Source organism: Porites lutea, chromosome 7 (assembly GCF_958299795.1).
Source record: "Porites lutea chromosome 7, jaPorLute2.1, whole genome shotgun sequence".
Classification (NCBI taxonomy): domain Eukaryota; kingdom Metazoa; phylum Cnidaria; class Anthozoa; order Scleractinia; family Poritidae; genus Porites; species Porites lutea.
The window spans coordinates 16,636,353-16,656,187 of NC_133207.1; the positions used below are offsets into that span (position 1 = coordinate 16,636,353).

The 19,835-nt window shown below is 35.9% G+C and overlaps 1 long non-coding RNA gene across 1 annotated transcript; it reads left to right on the plus strand.

The window, feature by feature from the left end:
* Positions 1-12,552: 12,552 nt before the first annotated feature.
* On the plus strand, positions 12,553-15,046 carry LOC140944266 (uncharacterized). The gene is made up of 3 exons (XR_012166690.1): positions 12,553-13,003; positions 13,876-13,968; positions 14,850-15,046. It is a non-coding gene; the product is annotated as an uncharacterized lncRNA (long non-coding RNA).
* Positions 15,047-19,835: the final 4,789 nt, after the last annotated feature.

Here is a 19,835-nt window from a genome sequence, read left to right on the forward strand (position 1 = left end):
AGTATCAAAGACTATAGGAATCATAAGTAAAGCTCCTTTCTTTCTTTCTTCTAAGTCTTTGTTATCCTTATACTATACATTGGTTTCCCCGTACTTAACTACCGTAGCATTGCATGGTGCTCAAGTCGTATCCATCCAATTTGAATAGGATTCTCTACCTACAAAAACGCATCATCAGAATCATTTGTGGAGCTGAATATCTTGTCCATACTGCAACTCTTTTTCGGACTCTTAAAGTCCTTGACATGCGTTCTTTGTTGCGTGTTTTATCTACTCATATCATAATAACCTCCTTCCTCATACGTTTAACGCCACCTTTGTTACTAATCGCCAAGTACATACATTAATTATAATACTTGAAATGCTAATAACGACCGACCTTATTTCTGTAGAACAAACATTAAACAGTTCACAATCCTCCATCTAGGACCTAAACTAGGGAACTCCCCTCCCCATAATCTAATGGAACTGACAAGTTACTCTACTTTCAAGACTTCATTAAAAAAATACCTCATCAAGAGAGCTATAAATTAAACTTGCCTGACCATGATATGGCAGCTTACATTAAATCATAATTAAGTATGAGGAGGCCCAATTTTCTACAAGCTATTTAGCTTCTATTGGGTTTCCTCGCCACTCTATCTATTACAAAAGTTAAGTCACTTAATATTACATTTAATTTTGAACTTTTTTTTGGTAGCTTTTCCTGTCCTGTAAATTGTGCGATCTTAGTAATAATATATATATATTTTTCATTTTCTTTCTGTAATATTTATTCTATGTGGCAAATGTAAAATAAATAAATAAATAAATTGCAGTTTTTGTACTTCTTGACTTCAACAGGTTTCTCATAAATGCCAGGAAGAAGGCCCTCAACTCTGGGAAAGCCACCAGGGGCAGGACAGGAAAGTTCATTCCTGCCAGGATTACAGGTTAAGCAAACTCTTTTACTCTTCATCCCTCTTGGCGAGCACCTGAGATAAAAAATTCACAAATTGCAACTTGTTCAGAATTTTGCGGCTAGAATCATCTTAGGTTTTAGGAAGTACGATCACATTTCGGCAGGCTTAAGGCAACTGCTATGGCTTCCAGTAAAGGACACTTAATTCTACAAAGAGTCTATAATGACATGTAAGTGTTTTAATGGGCTTGCATCTGTAATATTCTCTATCAACACTTGAAACACCAGGTCTTGAAATGACTTAAACATCCCCATAATAGAACAACCAGTGTCAGCATTCTTTCACGTATAGAGCAGTTAAGATATGGAATTCAATATGACTCTGACCTTAAAGGCAAAGGCAATCTTAGTAAGTTCAAGAAAGACATCAAACTAGCTTGCCTAGCGACCTGAGGCATATAGCACCTGTTATGCATAATATTTTTTATCCTTTCAAAGTAGTCGTGGAACAGCCCTCTTGGGAACTTCTATTAAAGATATGTGTGTACACTGTATGCATATAGGTCCAGACTGTGGCTGCAGGGCGGAGTGCTTTAAAATGGTGGACAAAGACGAGATAAAAAAATCATAGAACACTTCAACGGACTTACAGATTATAATCTCCGGAACATGTACATTTACCTGAAGGGATTGATCGACAGCTGGGAAATAAGGAGGGTCAGTGCGCAAGGCATGAACGGAGGGGCTGACACGATAAATGTGCAGAAGAGAAAGTGTTCATGTGAATACTCGGTCCATAGAAAAGAACAGGAGAGTCAAGGTAACTTCTAGAAATATACTGTCAATAAGAAATAAAAGGTTAAATTTCTATATTTTTGTACAGTAGAACCCCGTTAATATGGTCACCAATAGATAAAATAATTGGCTGTATTAGTGGGGTGGCCGTATTATCAGGGCAGGCTCAAATTTCATGACTTGAGGGCTGTAATGACAAATACACTGTACTGAGCATTTGTATTTCTTGAACAACTTCTCTCATTAATAAACAACCAAAATGTAGATCTTTTGTACAGTAATTGAAAAAAAAAACTACTTCAAATTTTCTTTCTGTACACAAAACACTTTTATAACATAACAAAAGTAAAGCACGTGCTCTTATTGGTCAGTTAGCCATCTACCATTTTGCCCTTGGGTGCAGGCCAAAAAACTGAGCTAGTGGGCAGGGTGCAAAGAAAATCATTTTTACAGCTTGCCATTCGGGTAAGCTGAAGTTAGCATTTACTAGCCTAGACGTCATTTCAACTATCCCCAAAAGCTTTTTGATGAGCAGAATTGATTTCACAGTTCTTCCTTTATTCTAATCGCTCAAAAAATATCACTTGCCCATAGGGCATTAAGCTAAAAATGAAATTCATTGGCCCGATAGCAAAATCCACTAGCCCCGGGGTATCGGACACTACTTTCTTTGCAGGCTGTAGTGTGGTCAAGTTGAGGCAAATAGTTAGCAAATCTCCTCTCCTGTCAGTAAAATGCACTGATGAAATCTTACAGCCTTAAACTCTCCACGGCACTACGAGCTAAGACCACCAGCCAACATCCTGCAACTTAATGGAACGAGTGTAGGCAATTTATTATATTACTCAAGCTGCTTTATCTTTATATCAGCACTGCAAGCCGACACTGCTGGCACGTGCCGAAATAATGGCAGTTCAAGAGCGTCACAATAAAATTGGGTTAAAAACAAAGCTTGAGGAAGTCCCTTGGAGACTTCAACCGAAAGCAAATAAAGAGTGGTGAGCCCGGGTTTATTGATGAAAACAATAAAACACCTCCAAAGGGAGGGTTTAGGTGGGATTTACAAAAACTTTATTGAAACAAAATTGGGTTTTGGTACTAAGTAAAACGCGGGGATGGAGCCCGGGCTGGGATCTATCTTTTTTTTAAAGAATACTTTGTTATAGGGTTAGTGTTAGGGTTGGGGTAAGTGTCAATCCTAACCCTAACCCTAAAACAGCATTTGTTAAAAAACAAATAGACTAACTGGCCACAGGTACTTCCTCGTACCAATCTTTTGTAGGTAGTTTTGCTAATAGAAGAATGGTCATATAGTAAGATTATTCATTCCTTTAAGCCAAATGGATGATTCAGTGTATTTTACACACATTTCAGGGGATTTCGAGACAGCAAATTAGAACGATGCAAAACAAAGAGTATGCAAGAGACAGGAGGAGAAGGCACACAAATTGGCCAACCAAAGTTACCGAGGAGACGAAGCAAAAAGTAACACCGTCCTCAACTTTTAGCGTCAAATATTCCCAAATCTGAACTTCACTCAGTCTGTGAAGTAAGTATGTCCTCAATTTCTCTTTTTTATGTTTTTTTTTTTCAGATTAGGGATCACATTAACTCCTTTCAAGCTCAAGAATCACGTTATTCCAGAAAGGACAATGGGGAAAAAATATTTACCAGTAAATGGGGACCTGTTGAGACAGAGAATGTATCACCTGTACCTACAAAGAAATGAACCAGAAGTCTGGGACAGACAACAAAGTATTTTTATGTAAGTCAAAAGGAAGTTACTTTCATAAAATTTTGACGAAACTAATTTTCGTATATTTTCATCTCGAACCATGCCAATGATGATGAAAAATAGTGTCATATACCATTAAAAAAATACACACTTAAACACACTCACTTTATTATTATTAACAATCTATTATAACATAGCGCGCGTGCTTGCCCTATATAAGTCCTATTGAGCCGCTATGAACAAAATCTTTATTTACGCAATGCGTAAATAAGATGACGTAAGCATTTTGTTTTACCTGGCTGCAGAGTTGTCGTCTTTTAAGCTACAGTGCAGTTTTCCTTCTCTTTAAACTATAGAAGAAACCAGCGAAGAACTGACCAATTTTTCTATCGGCATTGACCTTTTAGGTCCTGATCCAACAAGCAGCAAAAATAGAGCCGAATTAAAAAAGCTCGCATGTTGCGCGTTTCGCAAATTTGTCGGAAGACCAGCTGCAGCAAATTTTGGCCGAAAGACATTCACTGGGAACAGAACAGACGCCAACTGGTCATCAACAACATTAAGAGGTTAAATTTCCGTTTTTATTGTTGTTTTTAAATTTGTTATGCACTTTTGTTATCTCCGGACAATCCGACTTAAGCAGGAAGATTTCTCTCGCAATAACAACACAAATTACACAAGAAGACAAATTTATTACTTACAAAAACAACTGCTGCCAGGTCTTCTCAAGAAGCCGTAATGACCAGCCAATGTTTGTAAATGAATATGAGTTTAAAGAAGGATGACAGTCGTCTTCGCTAAAAACATGTTTTCTGGATTTCGCCGAGCAAAACATAAACATCTTTTCAGCAAATCCAAACCATACTCCACGACTTCTTACGAACATGTTAGTATTTTAACTTTAGGTGAACTTTAAGACTCTTTTACCTTTGTTTCTGCTTAGTTTCCATTGATCGTTAACGAATAAAGAAGCAAATTTTCTTTCTCAGTTTACAGAAAAGCTACAGAATGATTGTGGTGTGTTCGTAATCAGCCAATAGAAGCGTTTGTTATTGTGTAGCGCCTTACGAGAATTTTGTAGTTGATCAAAAAGCAAGCATTTTTGTCAGCTATGTTATAAAAGAATTTGCTCATGCTTTTAGTGTGCAAGAAGCTAGAGTTGCACTCGGCTATCGCCTCGTGCAACTCTTACGCATCTTTCGTGCTCTCCAAACTTCCCGTGTGCATCCACAACTCGATATACGCACGCTAAGCATGAACAAATTCTTAACTTTTACATAAAGTCCATTTCCGCCCACAAATAGCAGGTGCTAGTTACAAATAAATAGATGAATGAGTAAATAAATGAATAAATAATGGGTATCAAATTCATTATAAAGGAAAACTTTCTTTTCTTTTTTTCAACTACTGGTTAGCCAGTACTTGGTACTTCAATGACCTACAGATGTAGTAAGGACATAGCATTGTTGAATGAAAAGAGCCCTACTGTAGATATGGTTGGTGTTTATCTGCAGTGTCCTGGGTTGGCAAGAGGTTTTAATATTATTATATCAAAAATACTGAAAAATGCTCCATTACAAGGAATTGTGTTGTTTATCTATCTAAGTTTTACACTCTACATCAGAGTGCTACTTATGAATACTTTTGTACATTTTTTTCTAAATGTAAAACAATGTGCATAATACCTTGTGGCTATTTGTTTTTGTTTTTGTTTTGTTTTTTTTTTTTTGGGGGGGGGGGGGGTTAACTGTTGTAGCTTCTATCAAGATCCTCATACATGTAACCCCTTAATGACTTAACATCCTTGACGCCATGGGCACCCTTTGCCAATTATAACATAGAAACTGTATTATTATAACTAAGAAAGACAACAGTATTTTTTTTTGTTTTCGGGAAACATTTGTTCTTGTTTGATTCAGAATTTCCTTTGTTCCTAGCTCTAATGTTATTAATAGGAGACTGTTTTGGTTTAACATGAGAACAGATTTTACCTACAACTTTTTCAAATTAATTAGCTTAATCTGCCTGTATTTGGACTCAAATGAAGGATGTTGAATACAATGATGCATGTGAATTACCCAAATTGATTCATAGGGAGAAAGACCTGACTGGACCATTCCAAAAATTAAACTTCCACAAAATAAAGGGTTAAATTGTATTAGATAACATTGCACCAATATTTACAATGTGCATGTACTTACTTTTTCTGTTCCTGTTGTAGTGTTCATGCCAGTGTCAAAGGATTTTTAGGATTCCTGTGATGTCCAGGCTGATGGAGGTGAGTCGGAAAATTGATGATCTGTTGTTAATAATGTTTATCTAGTCAAGGTCTTTTTCTTGGTATAATCTTCAATCTCAAGTTGTAAGATTTGAGGTGTGAGACATTTTTCTAAAATTTTAGTGGAGGGATGGTGATCACATCAGACACTGGATCAGGGGGTCTGATTTGAGTCTCCACAGTTCCATCACTGGATTTTCTTTGACAAGAAACTGTTTTCTTACATTGCCCCCCCCCCCCCCCCCCCCCCCCCCACACACACACACACACACACACATACACAGGTCTTTAATGTTGCATTAAATGGCAACATTCTGGTGGGCAATGCTGTGATCATGGACTAGCTTTGCATCAGGGGAGGGGTGGTGGGTGGAGTTGTAATATTCACTCCATGGTGCTTCCAACCAAGGTAAGCTCTCACTGTGCATGCCCTCTCGCTTGTTTTAAGTACATGTACCTCTCCCATCCATGGGGGGATGTGGTGGAGTTGTAACAATCAATCAATCAATCAATCAATAAACTTTATTTACCCTCGAATTTACAGTGTAGCACTCAAGTGCTAATATCTTCGAGCCAACTACATTAATAAATAATTATAATAAAAAGTTAATTCTATATAGCAAAAAAGATAACTAACTACCTAGACAACTAACTTGCAAATTATCATGATGTAGAAAGGTTTGCAGTTCCTGCCCTTTTAAGTAAATTATTGTTCCCAGTAGATATCAGTCGTCGAAAAGAAGTAAAATCAGAAATAGTGCGGTAATGGTCAGGGAGAGAATTCCAAGATGTTGCTGCCAAGTAACTAAAGGAATTGATACCATAAGAAGTGGTCGATGGTTTGGGCAAACAGAGCATATTATGTCCTCTTAAAAAATAGGTGCTAGAGCGTAAACGAAACATATCTTTTAAATATCTTGGATAATCAGAAAAGTGAAGACATTTAAAAATAGTGAGAATCATGTTTTGTAAACGCTTGTCCTTAAGGTTTGCAGTTCCTGCCTTTTTAAGTAAATTATTGTACTCAGAGTTAAAATCCTTGAAAATAAATCGAAGAATACGTTTGTTTAAAAGGTCCAGTTTATCAGAATCTTGTTTACTAGAGAAATGCCACACCATAGAACAATAATAAAAGTGAGGAAGTATAAATGCCTTATAAAGACGGAGCATGGTTTCAGTAGACATCAGTTTGCCAAACCTTGACATAACGCTAAACTGATTGTTTACCTTTCTACATATAGAGGACACATGTTGCTTAAACGTAAGATCTTTATCAATTGTAACGCCGAAAAGTTCCACTGAGTCATTTACTGAGAAATTAAACTGATGGTCAGTTTTTCCTAGTATCATCCCTTGGTGTTTGCTGGGATTTGCTATCATTCCATTGATCTCGTACCAGGCATTTGCTGAGCTAACCTCACGCGAGATACGCCTTTCCAAAGATACCGGATCCGTATCGGCGGTGTAGAGTTGACCATCATCTACATACATATTTAATTGTACAGTTTTGATTTGTAGGAATAAATCATTTATGAAAATATTAAAAAACATTGGACCAAGAACACTGCCTTGAGGTACCCCTCGCATGACTTCTTGCCAATCAGAACTTGTATCACCTACTTTCACCCGCTGCATCCTACCTTGTAAGTAATCTTTAAGAAGCATACAACTTCTACTGTTAACACCATAGGCCTTCAGCTTGGCCAGCAAGAGTCCATGCGGTATCGTGTCGAAAGCCTTAGATAAATCCATTGATATCACTGCAACAATTTGTTTATTATCCAGACTACGCTTCCAATCTTCTGTTAACCTCATTAGCGAGGTTTCACAGCTATAGTGTCTCCTATAAGCTGAGATGTAGTCAGACAATATTTCAGAATAGAACTGGTCTAGTTGAGAAGCAAGAAGTTTCTCAAAAACATTATTTAGGGCCGGTAAAACAGTAACGGGTCGATAATTCTCTTTACTCAATTCATCATTTTTCTTGAAAAGAGGTGTAACCTGCCCCATTTTCCATCGAGAAGGATATTTGCATTGTTTGATCGATTCATTCATTAACTCTGCTAGTGGACCAGATATCGCAGAAGCGGATTCCTTAAGAAGCCGCGGAGTTATGGTGTCGTGGCCGCAGGCCTTGCGTGCGTTGATGTTTGATAGTAGTTTTTCAACCTGGGTCTTATTGGTGTATTTAAAATTAAAATTATGTGTGGCGTTCTTTCTTCTGTTTTCCTCTGCAATTGCTCGAATGCTGGGGTGTGCACTGAATTCATTTCCAAAGTTATTTTCTTTAATGTCCTGTACATCATCAACGATGTGAACAAAATAGTTGTTGAACAATTCAGCTAGTTCTTTCTTATCCGTAATAACCACATCGTTTTCAATTAGTGTGATGTCATTGGCTTGTTTACTGGACCTCGAATGCATAAAAGGACGATAAGCCTCCCAAAATGCACGTGGATTGTCGGTCTCTGACTTGTTTTTAAAATGATCTTTAATCGCTTTGCGCCTAATTGACGTGCATTTGTTTCTTTGTTTCTTATATTCGGCGTAATTAGCGTCGGTCCTCTGATGCGTGAACTTCTTCCAAAGTTTGTTGCGGTGACGAATGGCTTTACGCCATTGTTCGTTCATGAAAGGAATTTGATTGCCCCTTATGTGTGCTTGCTTTTGTGGTGCGTGCTCGTTTAGAATGTCAAGGTACAGTGACTCAAACACGTATTGTTTATCGTCAATATCGTCAAACACCTCCATAACGTGGAAAGGGACATTATGTAAATCACGTAAAAATAAATCCTGGTCAAAATTCTTTAGACTTCTCAGTTGTATTTTGCGAGATCGCAATCGCGGAGCTGTGGTTCTCAAAATAGTATATATTAGAGAATGATCGCTGATATGAGCATCCACTACGCCCGATGAAAATATTCTTCTTGTGTTGTTTGTTAAAATTAAGTCGAGTAAAGTTGACGATGTCTTGCCTATACGAGTGGGTAATTTAATCAAATTTTTGAGACCGTATATTTCCAGTAAATCTTTTAAGTGACCACTGTCCTTAGGATCCAACAGATTACTATTGAAGTCTCCAACGCAGATGACATCGTTTGGAAAAGTCGTAACAACTTCAAATAACCTGCTCAGTTCAAATTTCCACATTCACTCCTTGATGTTTCATGCTTCTCCCATCAAGATACTGTAAGCTCTTCCTGTGCAGGCCCTTTGGCCTGTTTTAAGTGCCTCTCCCATCCATCAGGGAGGGGGTGGAGTTGCAATATTCACTCCATGGTGCTTCATGGTGCTTCCAACCAAGATAAGCTCTCGCTGTGCAGGCTCTCTGGCTTGTTTCAAGTACTTTTTTTGGAATGTTGAGTTAGTAAACCAGTAAGCTTACTGATCCCTCCTGTCTCAAGAAATTATATGGTCAATGATCCACCCGTCTCAGTGTGGTACGCAGTGCAAGAAGTTGTAGAAAAATTAATCTCCCACAGTCTGTACTTAAATGTATGTAATTACGATATGTATGAACTTAGTAGCGCCTCTTTTAAGGAAACCCTTTAGTGAGCTTATGCTACTCTTCCTTTTAGGATTTGTCATTCTTTACAACATCACAGGAAGACCGTGAAAGCATATCAGGATCCACTTCCTCCAGGAAATTGAGAGTAACACTGTTAAGCAGTGAATGGAGATCAACGAAAGGAGGCTTGTCAACCATCAACCGAGAGCTGGCAATTCAGTTGGCTAAACACCCCAGCGTGGAGGTCAGTGTTTATCTTCCTCAGTGCAGTGAATAAGATAAACGAGTTGCTGCAAGTCACGATGTCCAGCTTCTTGAAGCAGAAGAAATGGCAGGTTATGACAACCCAGTAGACTGGTTGTCCTCTCTACCAGACGGCCATGTTGTGGACTGTGTGATAGGACATGGGGCCATTCTTGGTGGGCAAGTGCAGGTTATTAAGCGTCACTGTAACTGCAAGCTCCTACACAGATGGCATTTCAACTGAGAGGCGAGAAAAAGCACCAGGCTGAGGTACAACTCTGTGAAAAAGCTGATCAAGTTGTAGCAGTTGGTCCCAAGCTGGCTGGAGCTTATCTCCGTGCCTGTGGAAAGGATCAAGATGTTCTTAATCTTAACCCAGGTATATTCTCTGAGTTTTCTGATGTAAAACAAGCCACTGAAGAAAGAGAAACATTCAGTGTTCTAGTGTTTGGACGTGGTGACAATAAAGACTTTCAGTTGAAAGGTTATGACATCTCTGCTCATGCTATTGCCGAAATGAAAGACGAGCCACAGCCCTATAAGCTGTTTTTTTTTTAGCTCCAAGTGGAGAAGAGGAGAAAGTGAAAGATTTGTTACTCCAGCAAGGCATTGATCGCAGTCAACTAACTGTGCGTTGTTTTAATGAAAGCAGAGAGCAGCTAGCCCGTTTGTTTTGTGAAGTAGATCTTGTTATAATGCTATCACGAACTGGGGGCTTTGGTCTAGCTGCCCTTGAGGCTTTATCAGCTGGTCTGCCTGTGCTGGCCAGTGAAAACTGTGGTCTTGGAGAAGCTTTGAAGAAAGTTCCTTTTGCTTTAAGTTGTGTGGTACAATCAGAAGATCCTAAAGATTGGGCCAATGCAATCAAAGCTGTCTGTGGGAAAGATCGAAAGTTAAGACTAAAAGAGGCGAAGGTTCTTCAAGGAGAGTATGCCGGGATATGCAGCTGGCAGGATCACTGTAAACACTGTACAGCGCAAACAGTAAGATTTATCTCAGCTCCACTGACACTCTCACTTTCTGGAAGATCTTAATTTATGCATGGATGGTATTTCCAACAATACACATGTACCTTGACTATGACCGTTACCATATATGTCTCTTGCATGAGAATCAACACCAATAATTCTCACAGTTAAAATGAATGAGTTGTAGTTTAGAGCCAAGAGTGTTCCAAGTGGCATACAGTAGTGATACCCCTCAATTCTGGCATCACCGTGCATGTTACAAGTATAACTTTCACTGTATTCAAGCTGTAAAAATCGCTCAAACACTGTAACGATTTCTGGCAATTCTGTTAATATTAACATTGATTGTCTTGCAAGCAGTGAACAAAGATTTTAATTTATTCATCGGTAGTCTGCTTGGTGCACCACCGCTTCTAGAAAAATGACTAACCTTATTCAAACCAGCTGGATTGTAAGTTCTGGTATAAATAAATTTCCCACGAAGAGATCTCAATTCAACTTCTTTTATTTCCTCCACAAAACAATATTCCTTTCTATTATCTGCTATGTGCATTGTTAGCAATGTGTAGCAAATGCTTGACAGACAATTATCTCTGCCCAGAGTGAAAATTCTTCGAGTTCTACAAAACCCCAGTAAAACCCAATCAGCGTCACCTCTACTTATGTATGTACCGTATTTTAATAAAAAGACTACCACAACGTGTATTCAACTTCTCGTTATCGTTTCAGGGTTTCTGTCGCTGCCTTAAAGTACTGTGGAAATGATATAAAAGCTGCTCCCTCTCGGCATTTCAATAGGTGAGTGCTTTGAGTTTATGGAAATCCTAGTTTCTTTGTGAACTGATTTTTTCCAAATTGGAAAATTGTGCAAACTTCTTAGTTTCTTCCTATCTCTACAGGTGATGATAGCAGGCTTTGGGATTGCCAAGTAAACTTTATTGATCATGATTCACATTTTTCTGCTTTCTTTTTTAAAGAGAAGGCGGTCCACATCACTCCAACCTAAAATTGTCAACGCAGACTGCGGGAATCCTGGTTTCTTTGGGGACCGATTTTTTTTGTAGAAATTCGATGGAGTGTAAAGGCTTTGAAACGTATTTTGCGCAAACCTGACACTCAAACCGATATTACACAATAAATCAGGGAACAGAGAAACGCAGGAATCATACCAATCTAAGATTATTAACGTGGACAACGGGAATCCTGGTTTCTTTGGGAACTGATTTTTTGTGGAAGTTCGACGGGTGTATAGGTGTTGAAACGCATTTTGCGTAAACCGCTGACACTCAAACCGATATTACACAATAAATCAGGGAACAGAGAAACGTAGGAATCGTACCAATCTAAGATTATTAACGTGGACAACGGGAATCTTGGTTTCTTTGGGAACTGATTTTTTGTGGAAATTCGACGGGTGTATAGGCGTTGAAACGCATTTTGCGTAAACAGCTGACACTCAAACTGATATTACACAATAAATCAGGGAACAGAGAAACGTAGGAATCATACCAATCTAAGATTATTAACGTGGACAACAGGAATCCTGGTTTCTTTGGGAACTGATTTTTTGTGGAAATTCGACGGGTGTATAGGCGTTGAAACCCATTTTGCGTAAACCGCTGACACTCAAACCGATATTACACAATAAATCAGGGAACAGACAAAATAGGAATCATACCAATCTAAGATTATTAACGTGGACAACGGGAATCCTGGTTTCTTTGGGAACTGATTTTTTGTGGAAATTCGACGGATGTATAGGCGTTGAAACGTATTTTGCGCAAACCGCTGACACTCAAACCGATATTACACAATAAATAAGGGAACAGAGAAACGTAGGAATACCAATCTAAGATTATTAACGTGAACAACGGGAATCCTGGTTTCTTTGGGAACCGATTTTTTGTGGAAATTCGACAGGGTGTATAGGCGTTGAAACGCATTTTGCGTAAACCGCTGACACTCAAACCGATATTACACAATAAATCAGGGAACAGAGAAAAAAAAACTACAAACCTATTTACAATAAGCAAACAATAAGAATATGTACACTTCCGCCGTAAAAATCTAAAATATCGATAGGTAACAATAGCTGTTGAAATGTATTCTGCGTAAACCGGTGACACTCAAACTGATATTACACAATAAATAAGGGAACAGAGAAACGAAGGGATACCATTATAATTTATTGGGTACTTTTCAAATTGGAAACTCATACTGGAGATAAAAATAAAATAACCATAAGATACCCCTCTCAGTGAGGTTCTTTCCAAAGCAAAAACTTATTCTAACTTTTTAGTTCTTTCTTTGTTTCTACAGGTAATGGTTGAATGAATTTTCTTCCTAGATTTCTAACGTTTCTCCTTCATTGTCTCTAGTGTTGTCGTTTTAGATTGGCCACAACACTGGGCTTTGTAGGCTTTGACTTTTATTCAGTCTTTCCAGTTCAAAGCGAATATGTGCATAATTCGAGCTTAAAATTATTAGATGGAGATTTGGAATACTGAATCCTGACTGACCACACACGGCTGCTTTTGGTTGAACTGTTATATCTTCAAGTTTTATAGTTTGGCTGGTACGAGTATATCATGTTATGAATTTCTTTTCTAATATTACACATGAACAAAGGTCTTTTATAATATATATTATCACGATTTCCCTTAGCAACGGCTGGCTTTCTATAAGAAGCCATATCCCATTAAGATATTTTCAGAGTTGAGGCAAAACAAAGCCGATGTTCTTTCATGATCGTTTTTAACTTCCAACAGATTGTTATCTATTATTTCATCTGAATAACCACTCTCATATTGAGTCTTGTCATCCTCTTAAATGTCTGAGTGCACTCTTCTTTTTTCTAAGAAAGTTGTTTTTCTGGCCCATTATGAATATTCTTACTGTTCTCCAAATTTTAGGCTAAAAATATTCTTGTATTACTCTTAAATCGAAGGTTAATGCCATTTCCGTTTTAGCATGTATCGGGGTATCAATGTACTGCTCATCGAACTGTTATTAGCATTGAACATTTGGCTTTAATAGTTAGTGCATTTTTTAAGTTTGCTTGTTAGTTCTTGGCTTAGAGAAAGGATTAATTATATTAGATAAGTTTAAAACGTATAATTTTATTTTATTAACAGATTTTCAACACACAACATTAATTATATCTTGTTGAAAATCTCAGCCTTGGGTTCATTCTTATAATATTCTTAAAATTTGCAGATTTAAGCCTCAATATGTTTATAAAATCTATTCTGGTAAAAAAAGAAAGAGTATAGTTTTAGGGCCTCACCCTTAATAAGTTATTTTTCAACCCCTAGTGGGAAATTGTAAAGAAATGCGTGTATTGGAAAATCTCCTTCGGTTTAGTGATTTTTAGATGTGTCCGCACATAAAAGATTGATTCTATTTTAATCCTTTCTCCTTTGTTTTTCTGTCCTTGTTTTCTAACAGGTGCGAGTGTTGGCATTTTGAATTTTTTGCTTGCCCTGCTCGTGAAGTCTACCTGTTATAATGCGGTACTTTTAGACATGGATATATGAACAGGTACGTTTTTGCTATCTTCTATTTGCTTTTATCCTCAAAGAAAATCAACTTATTTGACTTTAAATTGAAATATGTAATTTTAGGCGGAAAAAATCACTTAAACATTCTTGTTTGCTAGGACTGTAGTCGTGTTCTCGTTTTATCGATGAGCCCTGAGTTTATGTTGTAAACTTGTTTATAAGTGAATGTTTTTTTTTTATGATAAAATGGCTTGGAGGATATTTTGTTTACATTAGCAAACGTTAGTTACACAGTAAGCCAAGCTTGGGGTTACAATCCTGTTTTTGGTTTAAGCAGAGATAATTAATCAAACTGATTATTTCTTTCTTTCAATTTATTTTCAAGCACTGTTTACAGTGGAAACAGGTCGAGAGCCCAAAGCCCACAGACTCCAGCAAGGAACATTTTGAATTTATGCTCATCAGTTACTGCTGCCGCTCTGAGAAAGTACGTTTACACTCGTTTTCCTGGCTTTGTTTACAATGAATGTCAAGTTACTTTGCCTTTCTTACAAATTTACCTTTCTGTGAGTGTACCAAATAACAGTTTCTGCAAGAGGCTACTACTCTCAAGGTGGTGAAATGTATGAAATAACATTAGATTTGGAACAAAAACCTGCCATGATAGGACATTTTTTCTCTCAAAGAAAACAATAATTATTATTCCCTGCTCTGTACATGTTGGAAGAATCATGCGATATCAGCCAGGACCCATAAAACTGTCATTCTTACCCTAGAATTCTCCATTTTTCAAATAAGCTCACTGTATCGAACAGATGTTTATATTGTTGACATTACAGCTAATCAAATGATTTGTGTTGGTTAGTGTTGCCCTCTTAGATCTAAGACAGAGTTATAACAGCTAATTTATAATGCTTTCAGCTATCTGCCAAAGCAAAAGAACAAGAGTAAGAAAGTGGAAGAGGAAGATTAGGAAAACTGGACAAGAACATCATGGATAAAGCATCGGCAATACTGAAGCGAAGTACATTTACGAGTCTTTAGCCAAGAAAAAGAACGGGAAAAGCTTATTCACTAAAATGTCCGTCAAAAGAAGAGGCCTTTTTTCGTCACTGTTAAAGGAGAAAGACCATGGAGAGGGGAGGTCATTGTAGGGGAGTACTTAATACATTTTGTTCTATCTAGAAAATCACCAAACACTATTTCTTGTCGTATTTTCAGCACGCAGCACAAAACAATATGAGAGAACAATATTAACATTTCACCAAACTGATATTTTTTAAGACTAGAAATAATCCTTAATGACTTTGAAGAGAGAGAAGAAACCTTTTTTGACTATAAAAGCAGAATTTTGGTGGGGGGGGGGGGGGGGGGACGGGGCGGGGGGGCGTTAACCCAAGCATTGGCATTTTTTGACCAAAAGCATGGGATAACCCCTTCGGAAAAATGAGATTTTAAGGACTTTGAAACATTCTGTTTTTGTAGTCAAAAAAGGTTTCATTTTTCTCTACAAAGCCAGTAAGTACTATTTCTAGTTTATTCTATCTAAAACATTATTAAACCTTACTTCTAATTTTATTTTGAGCGAAAACAAATAATGAAAAAATTTATACATTTTTTAACTAAATGGAAAAATGAAAAAAATGCGATTTTTGAGATGTTGAATAATTTTGTTTTTATAGTCAAAAAGATTATTTTCTATCTAGAACATCATTAAACCTTATTTCTAGTTCTTTTTTGACCGAAAACAAATAAAGAAAAACAATTGAATTTTTTTACCAAAGGCAAGGATTAACCCCTTTGGAAAAATGCCATTTTTGAGACGTTGAAAAACATTTATAGTAAAAAAGGTTTCTTTTATATCCAGAACATCATTAAACCTTATTTTTAGTCCTTTTTTGACCGAAAACAAATTTAAAACATTGCATTTTTTTGACCAAAAGCAGGGGTTAACCCCTTTGGAAAAATGCCATTTTTGAGACCTTAAAAAATTTCATTTTTATAGTCCAAAACAGTTTCTTTTCTATCTCAAACTTTATTGAGCATTATTTCTAGTTTCATTTTGACCAAATCTAAATACAGAAAAATTTGGCATTTTTTTTTTACCAAAAGCATGGGTTAACCTCTTTGGAATATGCGATTTTTAAGAGGTTGAAAAATTTTGTTCTTATGGACAAAAAAAGTTTCTTTTTCATCTAGAACATCATTAAAACTTATTTCTAGTCCTTTTTTGACCGAAGACAAATAAAGAAAAAAAATTAAATTTTTTGACCAAAAGCGTGGGTTAACCCCTTTTGAAAAATACGGTTTTTGGGACTTTGAAAAAATTGGTCTTTATAGTCAAAAAAAGTTTGTTTTCTATCACAAACTTTATTTAGCATTTTTTTTTAGTCTTATTTTGACAGATAACAAATAAAGAAAAAAATAGCATTTTTTAAGCAGAAGCATGGGTTAACCCATTTGGAAAGTACAATTTTTGGGACTTTTAAAAATTGTCTTTATTACCAAAAAACAAATTTTTTTTTCTATCAAGAACATTATTAAACCTTATTTCTAGCCTTATTTTGACCGAAAACAAAAATTGAAAAAAAACTGCATTTTTTGACCAAAGGCATGGGTTAACCCATTAGGAAAAATGGGATTTCTGGGACTTTGAAAAATTTTGTTTTTATAGTCAACAAAACTTCCTTTTCTGTCTAGAATATTATTAAACGCAATTTCTAGTCTTATTTTGAGGGAACACAAAGAATGAAAAAAAAATGCATGTTTTGACCAGAAGCATGGGTTAACCTCTTTGGAAAAATGAGATTTTTGGGACTTTGAAAAAGTGTTTTGTTAATTGTCCTTAAAAGTTTCTTTGATCTCTACGAAGTAATTAAGCTTTATTTCTAGTCTTATTTCGACCAGATCTAAATAAAGAAAAATTTGGTATTTTTTTACCAAAAGCATGGGTTAACCCCTTTCGAAAAATACGATTTTAAAAACTTTGAAACTTTGTTATTATAGTCAAAAAGGGTTTTTTTTTATCTCCAAAGTGAGTAAGTACTATTTCTAGTCTTGTTTAGACCGAAAACAAATAAAGAAAAAAAATCCATTTTTTGACTAAAACGGCATTGGTTAAATGCAATTTTTGGGACTTTGAAAAATTTTGTTTTTTAGTCAATAAAGGTTTCTTTTCTATCTAGAACATTATTAAACCTTATTTCTAGTCTTATTTTGACCAAATCTAAATAAAGAAAAATTTGGCTTTTTCGCACCAAAAGCTTGGGTTAACCTCTTTGGAAAAATGCGATTTTAAGGACTTTGACACATTCAGTTTTTACAGTCAGAAATGTTTTCTTTTTCTCTACAGACCCATTAAGTATTTTTTCTAGACTTGTTTTGACCCAAAACAAATAAAATAAATTTGGTGACTGAATGACCTAATTTTATTAGTATTAATTTATAAATAGTTATAAGTAATATTATTTATTAATAGAGAACAGAAACAAGTTTACTTTATTCACTAAACTTCTCTTTTTATTCAATAAAATTCTGTTTTCTTCAGGACGTGAACCCTGTACTTCCTAAACACTTGATTTGATATAAACAGCTGTTTACCATCTAAAAAAGCCGATTTTGAGGTCTCTGAACCTCCTAAACACCTGAATTGATATAAAAAGCTGCTTACCATCTAAAATAGCCGATTTAGAGGTCTTTGAACCTCCTTAACGCCTGATTTGATATAAACAGCTGTTTACCATCTAAAATAGCCGATTTTGAGGTCGCTGAACCTCCTCCATCTAAAATAACCCAATTTGAGTTCTCTGAACCTCCTAAACAGCTGATTTGAGAAAAACAGCTGTTTACCATATAAAATAGCCCATTTTGAGGTCTCTCAACCTCCTGATCGAGCTGATATTAAAATCAGGGGCTAACCCCTTTGCAAATGTTAAATATTGCGCCTTAGTCAAAACGATATCTTTATAGCACGAAAAGGCTTGTTATATATCAAAATTACTACAAAACATCATTCTAGATATAAAAGAAGCCTTTTCTGGCTATAAACAAGGCATCACATTGGGTTTTACAAAAGGAGTTAACCCATGATTTTGGTAAAAAAAATTGAAAATTTTGTTTTCTGTTTTGTTGGTCAAAATAGATCTATATATAATGTTTGGTAATATTTTAAGGTATTCAGAAATTCTAAGTTTACTTGACCTAATCGGAAGAAAGCAAAATCTTCAAGGTTTTGACCAAATCCATGGGTTGTCCCTTTGAAGAAACACTTGAAGAACTAGCGTGTTAACTTTGAAGTTTATTACTATAGAAATCAGAGGGACTTACATGTACTATAAGATTATTTTAATGACGTAAATAGCATTATTGCTTGCCACTCTAGCTTACAGCAGTCTGCATAATTTTAAAAGTAAACGCATTAAATGAAATGAAGTTGTGGAAAAAATGTAGCAGCTGTGTGAAAAACCTGCCCGTACCTCTACTTGCTCCTGGAAGAAAAAATCCCTGGCTAGTTGTACCATGTTTTTATGGTCTCCTATATAGGGAAGACCGAGTATTCTAAAACTAGTTACAGAATACTAAGATATCTTGAGCCAAAAAACCCCATAATTTAAATGGGTATCTGTCCCTTAAGATATCATGGTTTCCAAGCATGCTAAATCAGTTGATCTATTTCTATGAATAAAATGTACTTCAAACCATCACGGATCTCGAAATCTGCAAGAGTTCATTGTTCGTACTACAACTTTGTGGGAAAAAAGAGAAACCTTTTTTGACTATAAAAAGTGCCAAAAATCGCATCTTCCGAAAAGGGTTAACCCATGCTTTTGGTTCAAAAATTGCCAATTTTTATTTCGTTTCGGTCAAAACAAGACTAGTAATAGTTTTACTTAATGACTTTGTAGAGAAGAAAGAAACCTTTTTGAGAATTAAAAAAAAAAAAAGGATTAACCAAATTCCAAAAAATCACATTTTTCCAAAGTGGTTAACCCCTGTCTATAAGCAAAAAATGCCAATTTCGTCGTTATTTAGTTTTATCAAAATGAGACTAGAAATAATGCTTAAAGACTTTGCGGAGAAAAAAGAAACCTTTTTGGACTATAAAAAGCAGAATTTTCAAAAGTCTAAAAATTCGCATTTTTCCAAAGGGGTTAACCCACGCTTTTGGTCCTAACAATGCCAATTTTTTCTTTATTTGTTTTTGGTCAAAACAAGACTAGAAATAATACTTAACGCCTTTATAGAGAAAAAGGAGACCTCTTTTGACTATAATAAGCTGTCCCCAAAATCGCTTTTTCCAAAGGGGTTATCCCATGCTTTGGTCACAAAATGCCAATTTTTTTTGTTTATGCTGATTATTTCAATGAAAATTAGACTTGAAATAATGCTTAGTGACTTTGCAGAAAAAAAAGAAACCTGTTTTGACTATAAAAACAGAATTTTTCAAAGTCCAAAAAATCCGCTTTTCCAAAGCGGTTAACCCATGCTTTTGGTCAAAATATGGCAATTATTTGGTTCATTTAAATTTTGTCAAAATAAGACTAGAAATAATGCTTGGCGACTTCGCAGAGAAAAAAGAAAGCTGTTTTGACAATAAAAAATAAAAGTTTTCAAATTCCAAAAAATCGCACTTTTTCAAAGGGGTTAATCCATGCTTTTGGCCAAAAAAATGACATTTTTTTCTTTACTTAGATTTGATCAAAATAAGACTAGAAATAATGCTTTCTGATTTTACAGTGAAAAAAGAAACCTTTTTTGACCTTAAAAAAAGCATTTTTCAAAGTCCAAAAATGGCCATTTTTTTCAAAGGGGTTAACCCATGCTTTTGGCCAAAAAATGCCAATATTTTCTTTATTTAAATTTGATCAAAATAAACCTAGAAATACTGCTTTCTGACTTTGCAGAGAA